Source organism: Suricata suricatta, chromosome 8, assembly GCF_006229205.1.
Source record: "Suricata suricatta isolate VVHF042 chromosome 8, meerkat_22Aug2017_6uvM2_HiC, whole genome shotgun sequence".
In the NCBI taxonomy this organism is placed as follows: Eukaryota; Metazoa; Chordata; class Mammalia; order Carnivora; family Herpestidae; genus Suricata; species Suricata suricatta.
In genome coordinates, this window is record NC_043707.1 from 39,355,303 (window position 1) to 39,369,578 (window position 14,276).

The window sequence follows — 14,276 nt, forward strand, 5'->3', positions numbered from 1 at the left end:
GAAAACAAAGCAAATGGTAAACAAATGTATACAGTGACTATGTATATGTAAATCAAATAAAGCAACTACTGAGATCACCTCAAAAACCTGATTACAGAGGGTAGTGGGACTAGAGGGCGTAAGAAGCTTCAGCTGTTCACTTTAAAGCCTTCTGTACTGTTTGAATTTTTTCACAATAAGCCTGTATTTCTTTTTTAATGCCAGGGGTTAGTTTAAAAAGACAAAACTAAAATGCACGTGTACAGGCATATATACATGGTGTCTAAAGGAAACGCTTTATTATGAAGTAATGAAGCACGTGACCTCACAGGTATGAACACGGACAAGAAGAGAATGGCTGAAATTCACTGTCACAGGAGAAAAATCTAAGATGTGCAGTCACTATATTCACTGACTGTCACTCATATATCCATTCATGTACACACTGAAAGGCCAAGCCTGTGCTATGCGTGGTGGATTTTAAAAAACTAAGACATGGCCTCTCCTTCAAGGAGCTTGCTGTCTCTGCAGGAAGAGATGTACATGTAGATAAATAACTGTCTGAAACAGTCCAGGATGTGTGCACGGGGCCCCGTGGAGACAGCGGACAGTGCCCCTGGAGGGGACAAGAGCAGGAGAGGCTGGCAAGGAAGCCTTCAGAAGGAAAGGGCAGCTCTCTTGAGTCTTTAAAATGAACAAGTATTTGCAATAAAACCAAGAGACCCAGTTGTAAGTCTGCCTCTGCCTCTCACAAAGTCCTGCAGCCCCTCTGGGCTTCAGCTTCTTTACCGCTAACAGAATTGAATCCAAATAAAATTGTTCATTCACCCAATAAATAATTATTGAGTATCTCAGTGGTCAGAAAAATAGAAGCTTTGAAATAATAACCCAGCGTGAACAAAGCCACAGCAATGTTCGGTCTTATAACTCAGGAAGCAACCAAAGTCACCTCCACACTGGCAGTGGAGGGGAGAGGGTGGGGAAGTCCTCTCCTCTGGAGTCTATACTTGCTCTCTTCCCGCCAAAGGCTTGGAGGTTTCACGGAAGCCCAACTGTTGCCAGGTTGCAGGGCAAAGGATGTGCAGAGAAGGGAAAACCAATCCCAGCAGCCAGCCACCACAGCAGATACTTGGCAAAAAGAAAAAAGAAATGCAGTCAATAGGATAAACCTGTGTTTCAGCAGTACTCAAATCTGCAACTGCCAATTAACGAAGATAGTGCTTGAAGTCTGAACTTCAAGAAATGGGAGACAGACTCCAAGACTTCTCTGCCAAACAATTTGAAGAGTTTTGAATACCAGGCAGCAGCCCGTCCAGATCATATAACAGGGGGCAGCACGGTGAAGCCCAGGTACATAAAAGTTCGGGGAAACAGGCAAACCCAGGATGACAAAGTAGAGGACCAAGACAGCAGTAATTCCTGCAGCCACACCTAAAGAGTTTAGTCAGATCTCTAAGAGAGACAGAACTTGTTACCATTGAAACCACACTATATATCATTATTCTTTTCCTTATAGATTGACTATGGTGTTAACCCTTTAAAAACTAGGTCGGTTTCTCTAGAGCATGAGTTCAGTCTTTCTCTTGTCTAGTTAAAATAAATAAAGGAATTCCTTGGGGGAATATTTACTTTAGTTGAGTGGACCTCTGGCAGCCAGTCAATATCCTGGCTCCTGGAATAGGTAAAAACAGGTAAGAAGCGTTTCTGAGAGACGGATGCCTTGACAATGCCTGCTCCTTCCTGGGTGAGCTGCACTTTCAGTAAAAAGAAAACAGCTATTAGTCACAACTACTTCCCTTGGACCTTGAACATCCACATTATAACCAGCCATCTTCCACTGCAATTTCTTGAGGGGGCTGTGCAAAATCACTGTTTATTATTATAAAACCTGAACCATACAGGATTCCCAGACTTAGTGAATAAGCTAAACTAAACAATAAAATTCATTTTAGCCTTTAAATCTTTTCTCCAGGCCTTCACCTTAGGCCTTGCCCTTGATAGATACCCAATCGAGTGACAGAAACAAGAATGTACTACAGAAAGCAATGCGGAAACACGATTATTTTTGTAGTGGGCCCCTGATCCAGTTATCCAGTGCATCAAAAATCACTCCAAGGGGCCCCTGGGTTCCCCAGTCAGTTAACGTTCTGACGTTTGGTTTTGGCTCAGGTTGGGATCTCACGGTTCGTGAGATGGAGCTCCACATCTTGGGATTCTCTCTCTCCCTCTCATTATGTCCCTCCCCCACACATGCTCTCTCTCTCTCAAAATAAAATAAACATCAAAAATAATAATAATTTAAAAAACCACCCCAAAACTTAGTGGCTTATAAATAGCCTTCCTGATTTGCACCGTGTCAGCTGGGCAGTTTGACAGAAGCCATAGGCTTCCCTTCTGAGGCAGATCACTCACGTGCTGGCCATTTGGTGCCAGCCACTGGTTCCCCTGAGCAGGGGCCCGTCCACCAAGTGGCTTGAGCTTCCTCACAGCATGGTGGCTGCATTCCTAGAGAAAGGGTTTCAAGAGAAAAGCAGGTAGACCCCATATCACCATTTAATGTATCATCAAGTATCAGAAATTATAGATTATCACTTGCAAAGTTGTCATAGCCCACACAGATTCAAGGGGAGGAAACACAGAACCCATGTCTTGATGGAAGGAGCATGAAGGTCACATTGTAAGAAGAGCATGTGGGAGGGCAGACCCTGTTACAGCCACTTCTGGAAACTACTATCTCACCTCAGCTCCTGTTCCACCCCAACTTGTCTCAGCTAATGAGAGAAGGTCTATCCCTTTGGCCAGTGACTGGCTCAGGGTAGGAGGGCCCAAATTAATTTGGGCAATAAAAATTAAGAGAAGTTTGTTAGGGTTTCCAGAAGAGAAGCAAGTCTCTCGCACTGGATGCAAACAAGGAAATACATGTCCAGATTGTGTCCCTTGCTGCTGGTGGCTGTCCTGTCCTTACAAGGGTAGCTTGGACCATTACATGAAAAGAATCTTGTCCCTGATAATATCACTGAGTTCCAGAATCAATCAGGCCTGGAAGCTCTCCTGTCGTGGGACCCCTGGCCTTACAGATCATGAACAACAATTTCATGGTTACCTACACTGGCTTGAGTCAACTTCCTATTGCTTTCACCAAAAGCACCCTAACTCACACAATCCCTTCCTAAAGGCTGGGAACAGAGGTAGCTAACCAGCCCATTCCTAGGCCTTCCAAGAGCTGGAGGTTGGGAGCATGGGAGCCAGCAGAAGTGAAAAGGAAGTCCTATTGTACAAAAAAATGTTAAACCATCAGAAAAGATCATAAGACAGACCACAAGAATCTTTAAACTCTTCTCCTGTTGGAGAAGTCCTTACGCTTCCTACAAACCCATTGCTTTCTTCTCTTAGACCCAGTGTACGAGTAAGAAGAAGCTCTCTAGAAGGTGGGTGGTGCCACCAACCAAAGGTATTGGACTAGGTCCTGTCCCCCAGGGAAAACCCGACACCTCCTTAAATAGCCGGAATTCAAGGTCACCTGGAACATAAGCCACAAGAAAAGTGCAGATAAAGGGCCTAGTAGATCAGTGAGGAGACCGGATCTTTTTTAGTTGGAAGAGATAAAGTGAAAGCTTCATAGAGAAGGTTCTTTTTGAGCTGGGTCTTCATATAGCTAGAATTTGGACTTGAGCAGATGATAGTAGATGAAAGGAAGGCATCACAAGAATAAAAAACCCCTAACGAGGTGGGAAGGCATTTAAAATGTGACTTAATACTGACCAGTCAGAATCGCAGCCCGGTGGCCAGGTTGGGGCATTTCCTGGCGACCGTCGCCACAGGGCGCATTCACCTGGAAGCCTCCTGATTGTGGGAACTGCATGGCCTGGCAGAGGCACAAGGGCGGATGAGCTTCAGATGGACAACACGCAGGAGTTCAGACAAGAAGAGAGGCCAGGGTACAAGGGTTCAGACCAGAAGGGAAGGGGGAGGAAATTTTCAATATTTGAATAACCAGTGTGGCCTTACCAGTGACAATCAGCTGGAAGATCAACTCTGCCTGCAGGAGACAGTGAAGAGTGCCCCTCGACTGGAGTCTGCAGTGAATTAAGGGAAATGATGAAAAAACGGCTGGGAGTAAGCCACAAAGGATCTTGAATTCCACAATGAAGAATGTAGACCAAAAACAAAAAAAAAAGCCAATACAGACTCACTGGGCGTAATTTGATGGCCCGTTTAGAGCCAACAGATTGGAGTGGCTCTGAAATGGTGCGGCCTCCACCGAGCAGAAACGTTAATGTGCATGTCACAGTTTTCTCGTGGGTCGTTGTGAAAGAAAATTTCTCAACTCTGCCTGACAACAGTCGAAGACCTGAGAACAACTGAGCAGAGCGCGTTAATGGTTTGCAACCAGCAGCGTGAAAGATGTCTAGATGCGCGTCTGCGTGCAGACGACGGAGGAGAGCAACCAGCTAAACCCCCACCTTGCACAGGGCCGCCAGCCGCTCCGGGGGCTCTCGCAGCAGTTCCAGTGAGGGAGTTCATGAGGGCCAGCCACTGGGACCGAGGCGACAGAAGTGAGGAGGCAAGGGCTTCGGGGGAAAACAATAATGACACCCACCATCTGCAAAGTACAGTTTACAAAGCACACTTCGATTTAACCCACACAGCGTTACCCGTTGCTGCTGCAGCAAGTAACACTGGTGTTATTATCTCTTGAATTACTATCCCCATTTCACATGAGAAAACCAAAACTCAGAAATAAAGAACAGCTTATCTGGTAAGGGAGGGGGCTGAAACTCAAGCATTCACATTCCTGGTCTGGCATTTGCATTTACACCACAGTGGCTTCCAAGATTGTGGGCTCATTCCTCACTATTGCGAATGAGCCTTCGGTGCTGGGGCAAGTCCTCCACTTACAGTTCTTATCTTTGAGAGGTAACCCTTCTAGCCCAGAAAGTAAAGGGAAAGAGCCTTACCCGGTGACTGAGCGAATACCCCCTGCTGCATATGCTACAGTTTCTAGAAAGATCCCATTCCTATTGTATTAATCCAATTAGAGTCGGGAATCCTCAAAGGCAAGAACCATGACTCTTTTATCTTTGTATCCTCAGACCCTAGCACATAGCACATGATCTGGTCCTCAACAAATACTCATTAAGGGGCGCCTGGTGGCTCAGTTGGTTGCACTTCCGACTTCAGCTCAGGTCATGATCCCGTGGTGGTCGGTGGGTTGTAACCCCACATGGGGCTCTGTGCTGACAGCTCAGAGCTTGGAGCCTCCTTCAGATACTGTGTTTTCCTCTCTCTGCCCCTCCCCCACTCATGCTCTGTCTCTCTCAAAAATGAATAAATGTTTAAAAAAATTTTAAAAACCCAAATACTCATTGAATAACTTACTGAATATAAAGTGAAGACCCAGAACAGAAATATACTGAGATCCTCCCCCCAGAAAAGAAAAACAACACAGAGTCGAATGATTCTTGGAGCAACAAGTTATTTAACATGAAGTCATGAATGTTAAGTTACACAGAATTGAAACAGATATGGCCGCTACTCTGAAACTGTATCACTCATTCAGTCCCACAAGCATTCATTGGGGCTTACTGTGCAAATTGGTTTCAATGACAAAGGTGCTCTCATTTCAAGGAACACACACGCCATCAGAAAAGGTAAAACATCTATTAACATATAGATAGATAGGTAGATAGATCTCAAAACCCTCCCTTCCAAAACAAAATTTATAAAATATGGCAAGAGGGCCTAGGAGGGGTGGTGGAGATCAGGAAAGCTTGAAGGAGAAGCTTCTCTGAAGGAGCCATAAAATTTCATCACCGGGAAATGAAATTGAGATTATTCCCCAAACAGGGACACTTGGGTTGCTCAGTCAATAGAGCATGTTCTTGGGGTTGTAAGTTCAAGCCTCATGTTAAGTTGATCTTTAAAAAATAATAATAAACTAAAAAAATGAACTTGCAAGAAGAAGGAGGAGGAGGAGGAGGAGGAGGAAAAGAAATTCCCTGTTGCAGGGTGATTATGAAAAGACCACCAATGCCGGATACAAGTGAGGCATCACTTTATTCAGGGCCGCATGCTTTTATCACAGCCGGGCCAAACCTGATCTCCCTGGTGTTAAGGAGCAGAGAATGGCCCTGAACAAAGCGGGCAGTGAGATTCTATGGACAGAACACGTCATCATTTAGGTAACGAATTACAATCACAGCATTCCTTGGTTGCCAATTACATTGTGATACACAGACGTTAGTTTTGGCGGGAACCTATCATTTTATGATTCTTTGTCCCTTTAGAATGACCAGTCATTGTTAGACACCCAAGATACCATGGGAGACAGTGACCAGGTTACTTTCACCTGTGGACTTTGCTTCAGCCAGGTCTTAGGAGAAGGGTGGGGTTACCTAACAGAATCTTGAAAAACGAGTTAAACTTCAGGTTACAATGTTCCTTATCGAGTTACATTCTTAAGGTATTTCCAGATTGCCCAATCTTTAATTATTCACCGGAATGGGAGTTTAAACCAATTTAAATACAGTAAACTCTTTGATATCTTAAAAGTTGACCTATAACATTCCCCAAACAGAGAAAGCTTGAGCAATAGCAAAGACATGTGTAAGTATAGAGGAATTTTTGGTGATAGCCAATGATTCCACTTAGCCAAAGCATAGCCTACATAAAGGAAAATAGCACCCTCTGCCCCAATCTACCAGTGCCATATACCAATTTCACTTGAGACATTAAAACTGGTTTCACATTCTGCCCTCCACCCCTACCCACTCATCATCCTAGATGAGCTCAGCATGGATGGGAATCACCCACCCACCCTCATCCTCACAGCATCCCGCCCTCCTTCATGCCCACTCTGTGTAAACTGGGATCAGCTTAATGCCCACACTCATGCTTGGATTTTCCATCATTCATAAGTGCTCTTTACCTACACACATTAAACTCACTGGAAGATAATATTCTACCAATAACGTCTCACATTCCCAGCTCTCTCCTTCCCTCTTTTCCACTTGTTCTCTGATTTCATGGAGACTTGGTGCCACCTGCCTTCCATGTCCTTGCCCCTTCCTTTTCTGTCCTATACCCAATTCCCAGTGAAATGAACTACTTTCCTCCCCATACCGTCAACTCTTTCTCTGTCTTATCCTTCTGCGACACCCCTCCTATAAAACCCTAACCCAAAATCTCCTCTATGGACCTCTTTCTTGGATTCAGTGGCTAAATTTCTAAGCACACCTGAAGAAATACAGCCACGCAGTCACACAACTGTATGGATTAGAGTCGCTGTGAGTTGTAGCTTCCTAAGCTTGTATAGCTATCAGTCATTCTGGATCAGTTCCCCTCTCAGTGGCCCTCTGACACCGCTGAGAACCTCCTCAAGTCCTCTGGCACTGCCATGGGCAGCCTCCCCCCTGCATCATGGCATCGAAAGTGGCATCAGGGTGCCTACTCCTCCACAGCCTTCTCACACCTATGGACTATCTATAGCCTCATCCCTGATTTTCTCCTTCCATCCACAGCTCCCATGGTGCTTGGCTCTATCATGTGTATCCTTTCAACATTTGTCTTTCCATTCTGAAAACTCCTTCTCAGTGGCCTGTGAGCCTAGTCAGGCCTTCCCTGGATGTTTTTATTGTTATTTTTTTATTTTTTTTAATAGTTTATTGTCAAATTGGTTTCCATACAACACCCAGTGCTCTTCCCCACAAGTGCCCTCCTCCATCACCACCACCTCTTTTCCCTCCCTCCCCCTTCAACCCTCAGTTCATTTTCAGCATTCAATAGTCTCTCAGGTTTTGCGTCCCTCTCTCTCCCCAACTCTCTTTCCCTCTTCCCCTCCCCCTGGTCCTCCATTAGGTTTCTCCTGTTCTCCTGTCAGACCTATGAGTGCAAACATATGGTATCTGTCCTTCTCTGCCTGACTTATTTCGCTTAGCATGACACCCTCAAGGTCCATCCTGGATGTTTTTAAATCGGCCCTTGGCCTAGACCCCTTCTGGCTGCCACTCCCCCTCTCCTCTTTCATGGTCATTTTTCTCAAGTGAGTGATCCACACTCCTGCCCCCCACTCCAGGCCTCCCATTCACTCCTCATTTGCCTTTCTCCTCACCACTACACCAAAACTGCTATGGCAAAGGTCTTCTGAGATACAAATGCCAAATCCAGGAAGCACATGTCAGCCCTCATCACGCTCCATCTCTCTGAAGACCTTCTCCTTGTCCACCACTCCCTCAATCTTGGAGGTCTCTCTTCCGTGGACTTCATGACAACTGAGAAGGCTCTGGGTCTACCCCTGCCTCCCTGATCACGTCTCTCTTTCCTTCCTCCTTGTTCTTTAAAGATTGATCTATCCACAAAAGCTAGGTTGAGCACCATCGGAAAAGGACTTCGTTCGCCTTGTTGGCCACTGTTGCTCCGGTGCTGTGTCAGCTTAACTCACGGGGAAGACCCTTCCTACCCAACTACTCAGCACAAGTACTGACTGCTGGGCACGCTGTGGTGAGCAGGGCACTAGTGTCCTTCAAGTGCTTGCAGTCTAGTGAGCAAGACAAGTAAGTAAACAGGAGAGGACAGGAGAGTGTGGTAAAAATCATGAAAGAGGAGCTGTGGGAGAACATTCAATGGATACAGCACATGTTTAACACAGTTCTGTCTACCAGGGAACCTCATGAGGGACGCAGTGCCCCAAGTTTTTACTGGAGGCTGGTCACATAGGCACACCCTGTCTGTCTGGCATGTACCAAAATGCCAAATTCCCAGAAGGAAAGCAGGTGTTTGGCATAAGCCACATTGTTTGTGTAAACAGGTTAGGCACAGTGAGCCACTGTTAGGCACAGTAAGGGAATGGTAGGAAACCTCCCAAAATCCAAGTTCCTGGAGGCCAGCCACCAACCTTGCAAGCAGGCCTTTCTAAGGACAGTGGTCTTTCACTGGATATGCTAGGTGTGTAGCCTAGTCTCAAGAAATAAAAAATGCTTAAAGAAGACGATGTCTCAGTTTTAAGAAAGATAATGTTAAAGGGGCACCTGGGTGGCTCAGTCATGATCTCGCAGTTTGTGGGTTCAAGCCCCGTGTTGGGCTCTGAGCCTGGAGCCTGTTTCGGATTCTGAATCTCCCTCTCTGTACCCCTCCCCTGCTCATGTTCTGTCTCTCTCTGTCTCTCAAAAATAATTAAATGTTTTAAAAAATATTTTAGGGGCGCCCGGGTGGCTCAGTTGGTTAAGCGGCCAGCTTCGGCTCAGGTCATGATCTCACAGTTCGTGGGTTCGAGCCCTGCGTTGCACTCTGTGCTGACAGCTCAGAGCCTGGAGCCTGCTTCAAATTCTGTGTCTCCCTCTCTGTCTGACCCTCCCCTGCTTGCACTGTTTCTCTCTATCTCTCAAAAAATAAAGAAGACATTTAAAAATTTTTTTAAATAAAAAAATATTTTAAGGAAGGATGATCCTAAAAGGGCACCTGGGTGGCTCAGCTGGTTAAGCATCCAACTTCGGCTCAGGTCATGACCTCAGTTTGTGAGTTCAAGCCCCACATTGGGCTCCACGCTAAGTGTGGAGCCTACTTAAAAAAAAAAAAAAAAGACAATGCTATGCACTTAATCATGTTCCCTTCTCCCCTACAAAATTCAAATGTTGAAGCCCTAAACCCTAATGTGACTCCATCTGGATATAGGGTCTTCAGGAAGTAATGCAGTTAAATAATTAAGTGATGAAAGGAGCTCCTAATTCAATAGGACTAGGGCCTTATAAGAAGAAGAGCAAGATCTCTCTGTCTGTCTCTCCCACGTGAAGACACAGCAAGAAAGTGGCCGTCTGCCAGCCAGGAGGAGAACTCACTCAGAATCAAATTGGCTAGTACTTTTCATCTTGGACTTGCAGCCTCTGGAACTGTGAGAAAATAGATTTCCGTTCTTCCCTCCACGCAGTTGGGGGTGGGGGGTTGCTATGGCCACCAGAGCAGAGAAGACAGCTGAAGAGAGTGAGAAAGAAGACTGGAGACACATCAGACAGAGCTGCAAAAGTCCTGAGGTGACAGAGATTTGAAGAGCTATAACTAAATGTGACTGTTCTCAGTCCTATTCTCTCTTAAAGTGATTGTATCCCTCTTCCAAATCCCCCACATCCACACAGGGCATGAAGTCAATTGCTTCTGCCTTCTCAACACTGAGCAATCCCTTCTCCCCAATATCCCGGCCATCTCCCCTTGGTCATTGCAACAATATTTGATTATGTTCCAAGCTTCCAATCTCTTTCCTCTCAGTACATTTCCTAGTACACCAAAAGGTCAAGTGCATTATGTCACGCTCCTGCTTAAGACTTATTAGTGGTTCTTGATAGACAGCTCCTAGCATACAATCCAAGTACTTTCAAGCAAAGCCCTTAATGCTCTAACACTGATCTCTCCAGGCGCATGCCTTGCAGTCGCTGCCTCACATTGACCATCACCCCACACTTCAAGTGCAGGACTGCAGAACCACCCACAAGTTCTGAGAACACACACGGGCTCCATCCCTCCTCACTTCTGCACGGGCCATCCTGTGAGGCTTCGTCTGAAGCCAGGGCTCTGAGTTCTAAGCATTTTATATGAATTATGTCTTAATCTTCAAGAAAACCACATAAAATAAGTACTGTTATTCTCTCCACTTGGCAATGAGGAAACTGAGGCACAGAGCAGATAAGTGTCTCATCGGAGTGCTGGGAGCCGCACCGGCCTTCCTGGATGACACGGTCACAGTAAGGAAATGGTAGACGTTGCACAGCTCCTACTATAGGTGACGGAAGCTGGCATCTCCTTCTGTTAACTGATTGCTTGTGTAAAATTAAGCCTGTTGCTATTGATTAGGCCTCACAATGTTCCAAATCAGACCGATATTCCCCAGAAACCTCATGGGAGGAAACATATTCCCACCTCTATGAAGAGGAAGTTAAACAAAGCACTGCAGATGTTTGTGGAAAGGCTCTTCTATTGAGCTTCACAAACTTAAGACGTGGAAATAAAGGGGGTTAAAGAACACAAAGATAATGTTTCCCCTGGCCGGGAGAGAAAAGCCTAACTTAGGAAACAGAAACAAACAAGAGCCAGGCACAAGTCACTGCGCATACACATGCTAATTTGGTGCCCATTGTGAGGATGGGTGAGAGTAGTTACAACTTAGACTCCCAGGCAAAGGCCGGCTGGTCTAGGGGCGCCTATGGCGCTTACACCTTCAACATCAAAGAACAAGGTTGACAAAAGGTTTCCTTACCAACCGTCACAAATGTATTCTTCCTCTTGTGAGCCAAATAGAATGCCTCCTAGCCCTGTCTATGACTGAATTTTAGCATCATTGTGATAAAATGTGTTTGCTATCTTGCTTCTCACTGAAAACATCCTTACATTCTTAGCTGTAAGATTTACTATTGGTTCAAACAAATGTGTATGTTATCTGCTTTTCACTGAGAATATCCTGTTATCCTATGATGTGTAAGTTACCTCCTTGTAATTAGAATAGTTCTGAAGAAATGCCTCTGTAAAACCTGTTTCTGCACCCTTTTCAAAGCATCTTTACCACTGAGAATTATTTGTAAAAATTCCACCTTTTGATGTCATAAGCCTATAAATAAAGGCCCAAGACCTGGCAAGATAGGAGATAATAAAGAGATGATAAGGAGAAATATAGAGGATAAGACGATGTCAGGCTGGACCAATTAAGAAACTGTGTGAATGTCTCTTCATTGTTCTCATCTGCCGCTACCCCTTCAGGGAGCCCTGGACCAGCCAGAGCGGGCCTCTGGCATTGCTTATTTTATTTCTGGTTAGCAATTGATTTATTTACCCCTCTATTCTATGCAGCATTTCTCAACTTCATGGCTTCTACTTATTCATAGTGTCCACCTCTTTGTAATTTTGATTTGCCATGACCTCATGCATCTCTCTACGCAGATGTTCAGCTTCAGCCCTTCTAAATGTCTAATTCTCTATGTGTTTCTAATTTCAGTTTCCTGAGGGCAAGAAGTTGAGTGGCCTCAGCTCATCTTTCCATGTCGTGTCATGAAACATCCACTACTGTCCATTCTACAGACTGGCATTTTTTGAGTCCAGAGCTAACCTCAATCCAATCAGCTGTGACAGTGAGCACAGAGTCAAATCATTCAAAACGTCACTAATGGGGTCGACCTTTCAGCAGAGGCTGCAAGTGATGTGTTTTCCCTTAAAGAGGATTCTGGTATAAAAGGTCCCATGATTCACATATAGAATCACTTAGACTAATGATTCTTTAATATTTTTTAATCCTAGATTTTTCTAAGAATCAAATGAAAGTTATAGATCCTTCCCCAAAAAGAAAATTTCTTATGCAGAATAGTTCATATATAACTTTAAGATATTTGTGGATGCCAGCAGCCATCCATGGAACACCCCCAAATCACCAAGGGTTTAAAGTCTATTCACAGACCACCTCATAGGCAGGCAATATATCATATTCATATCTATATCTCTTGTGCTTATACTGGGGTTAGCACATAGTAGGTTTCCAAAAAAAGATTTATTAAATGAGTAAACTGAAGAATTCATTCATTCACTTGGTAAAAAGAAAAAAAAAACCCATTTTCCAATCCAGATAGAGGCTGAGAAGTTCATATTTTATTAAAAAAGAAAAAAGCAATAGGGAGCCATTTTGTTTCATTCTTTTGTTATGGTTTGCTTTTTTTTTTCAAAAAAGCTTTTAAATATTTATTTATTTGGGGGAGACAGAGAGACAGAGTGCACGCAGGGGAGAGGCAGAGAGAGAGAGAGAGAGAGAGAGAGAGAGAGAGAGAGAGAGAGAGAGAGAGGCAGAATCCGAAGCAGGCTCCAGGCTCTGAGCGGTCAGCACAGAGCCTGACACGGGGCTTGAACACACAAAGCGCAGTATAATGACCTGGGCTGAAGTCAGACACTTGGCCCACTAAGCCACCCAGGTCCGCCTCTTGTGGCTTGCATCTTAAGTAGGCAATTGATCAGAGCTATATGTCAGGAAAATGTGTTTATAACAGTTAAAAAAAAATAGATTAGTTGGGCAAGAGACCAGTTAAGAAACTGGAGGAAAGAAGGATTGAAAACCTAAACTAGAGCCCTAGAGGTGAGAATAGAAAATATGGGGGCAGATCCAAGAGAGTGTAAAAATGAAACTGAAAGGAGTTGGTACTTGATAAGATTTGGGGAAAAGAAAGAGATTTAGAGTCAAAACCTGAATCCAGAGTTCTCAAGTCAGAGAAGAATGGAAGAATGAAGAATGGCAGAGGAGTAGATGGGAGAAAAATGGATTACTTCTCGAATTTTTAAAAAATATTTATATATTTCTGAGACAGAGACAGAGTGTGAACAAGGGAGGGGCAGAGAGAGGGAGACATAGATTCTTAAACAGGCTCCAGGCTCTGAGCTGTCGGCACAGAGCCCGATGCCCGGCTCGAAGAACCCACAAACTGCGAGATCATGACCCGAGCCGAAATCGGACGCTTAACTGACTGAGCCCCCCAGGCGCCCCGATTACTTCTTGAATTATCGAGACTGGGGCTCAGGTGGGGCTTTCAAGTGGATTCAATAAAATGTGTGTCTGATGGGCACCTGTGTGGCTCAGGTCATGATCTCACCATGAGTTGGTTCCAGCTGCATTGGGCTCCGCGCTGACTGTGCAGAACCTGCTTGGGATTCTCTCTCCCTCTCCCTTTGCCCCTCCCCTGCTCATTCTCTCTCTCTCTCAATTAACAAATAAAAAGTTTCTAAATGTTTTTTTAAAAGAAAAAGAAAATGTGAGTTTGCAGTAGCTGAGCGAGAGGCAGATTTGCTCAGAAGTGACTAGCGGATGTAAGGATGCAATTTACACCACGCCCTGTGGCCCGTTATCTTTCATCTACACCCACTCCACGGTTTTTGACGCTGTCTCAAAGCTATCATTTCATTGGACAGTTACAACACTATTATGACACAGAAAAGGCAACGTCATTACTCTTAACAGATAAGGAGACTGAGGAGAGAGGAAGTTTGCCAAAAGTATTGCAAATAGTTTACAGGCCAACGAGTAGAACCCGGAGCTTCCGATTCTCAGCACGACTCCCAGCACCACTGCCAAAGGCACACAGATAAATCCCTACTCGATCGGTCCGTTTATAATTGCAGTGGCTTGGGGTTTTGTGGGCTTAACTGTTTTTGGCTAGGGAGAAGTTTGAGATAATGGCACTCCACTTTGCACACATCGCCGCCGTGTATTCGCCATCTTTAGTGTGAAGGGATAGATGGCCCTGGCTTCTAGGGAACTTCCACTCTAAGGTATGGCCCACACT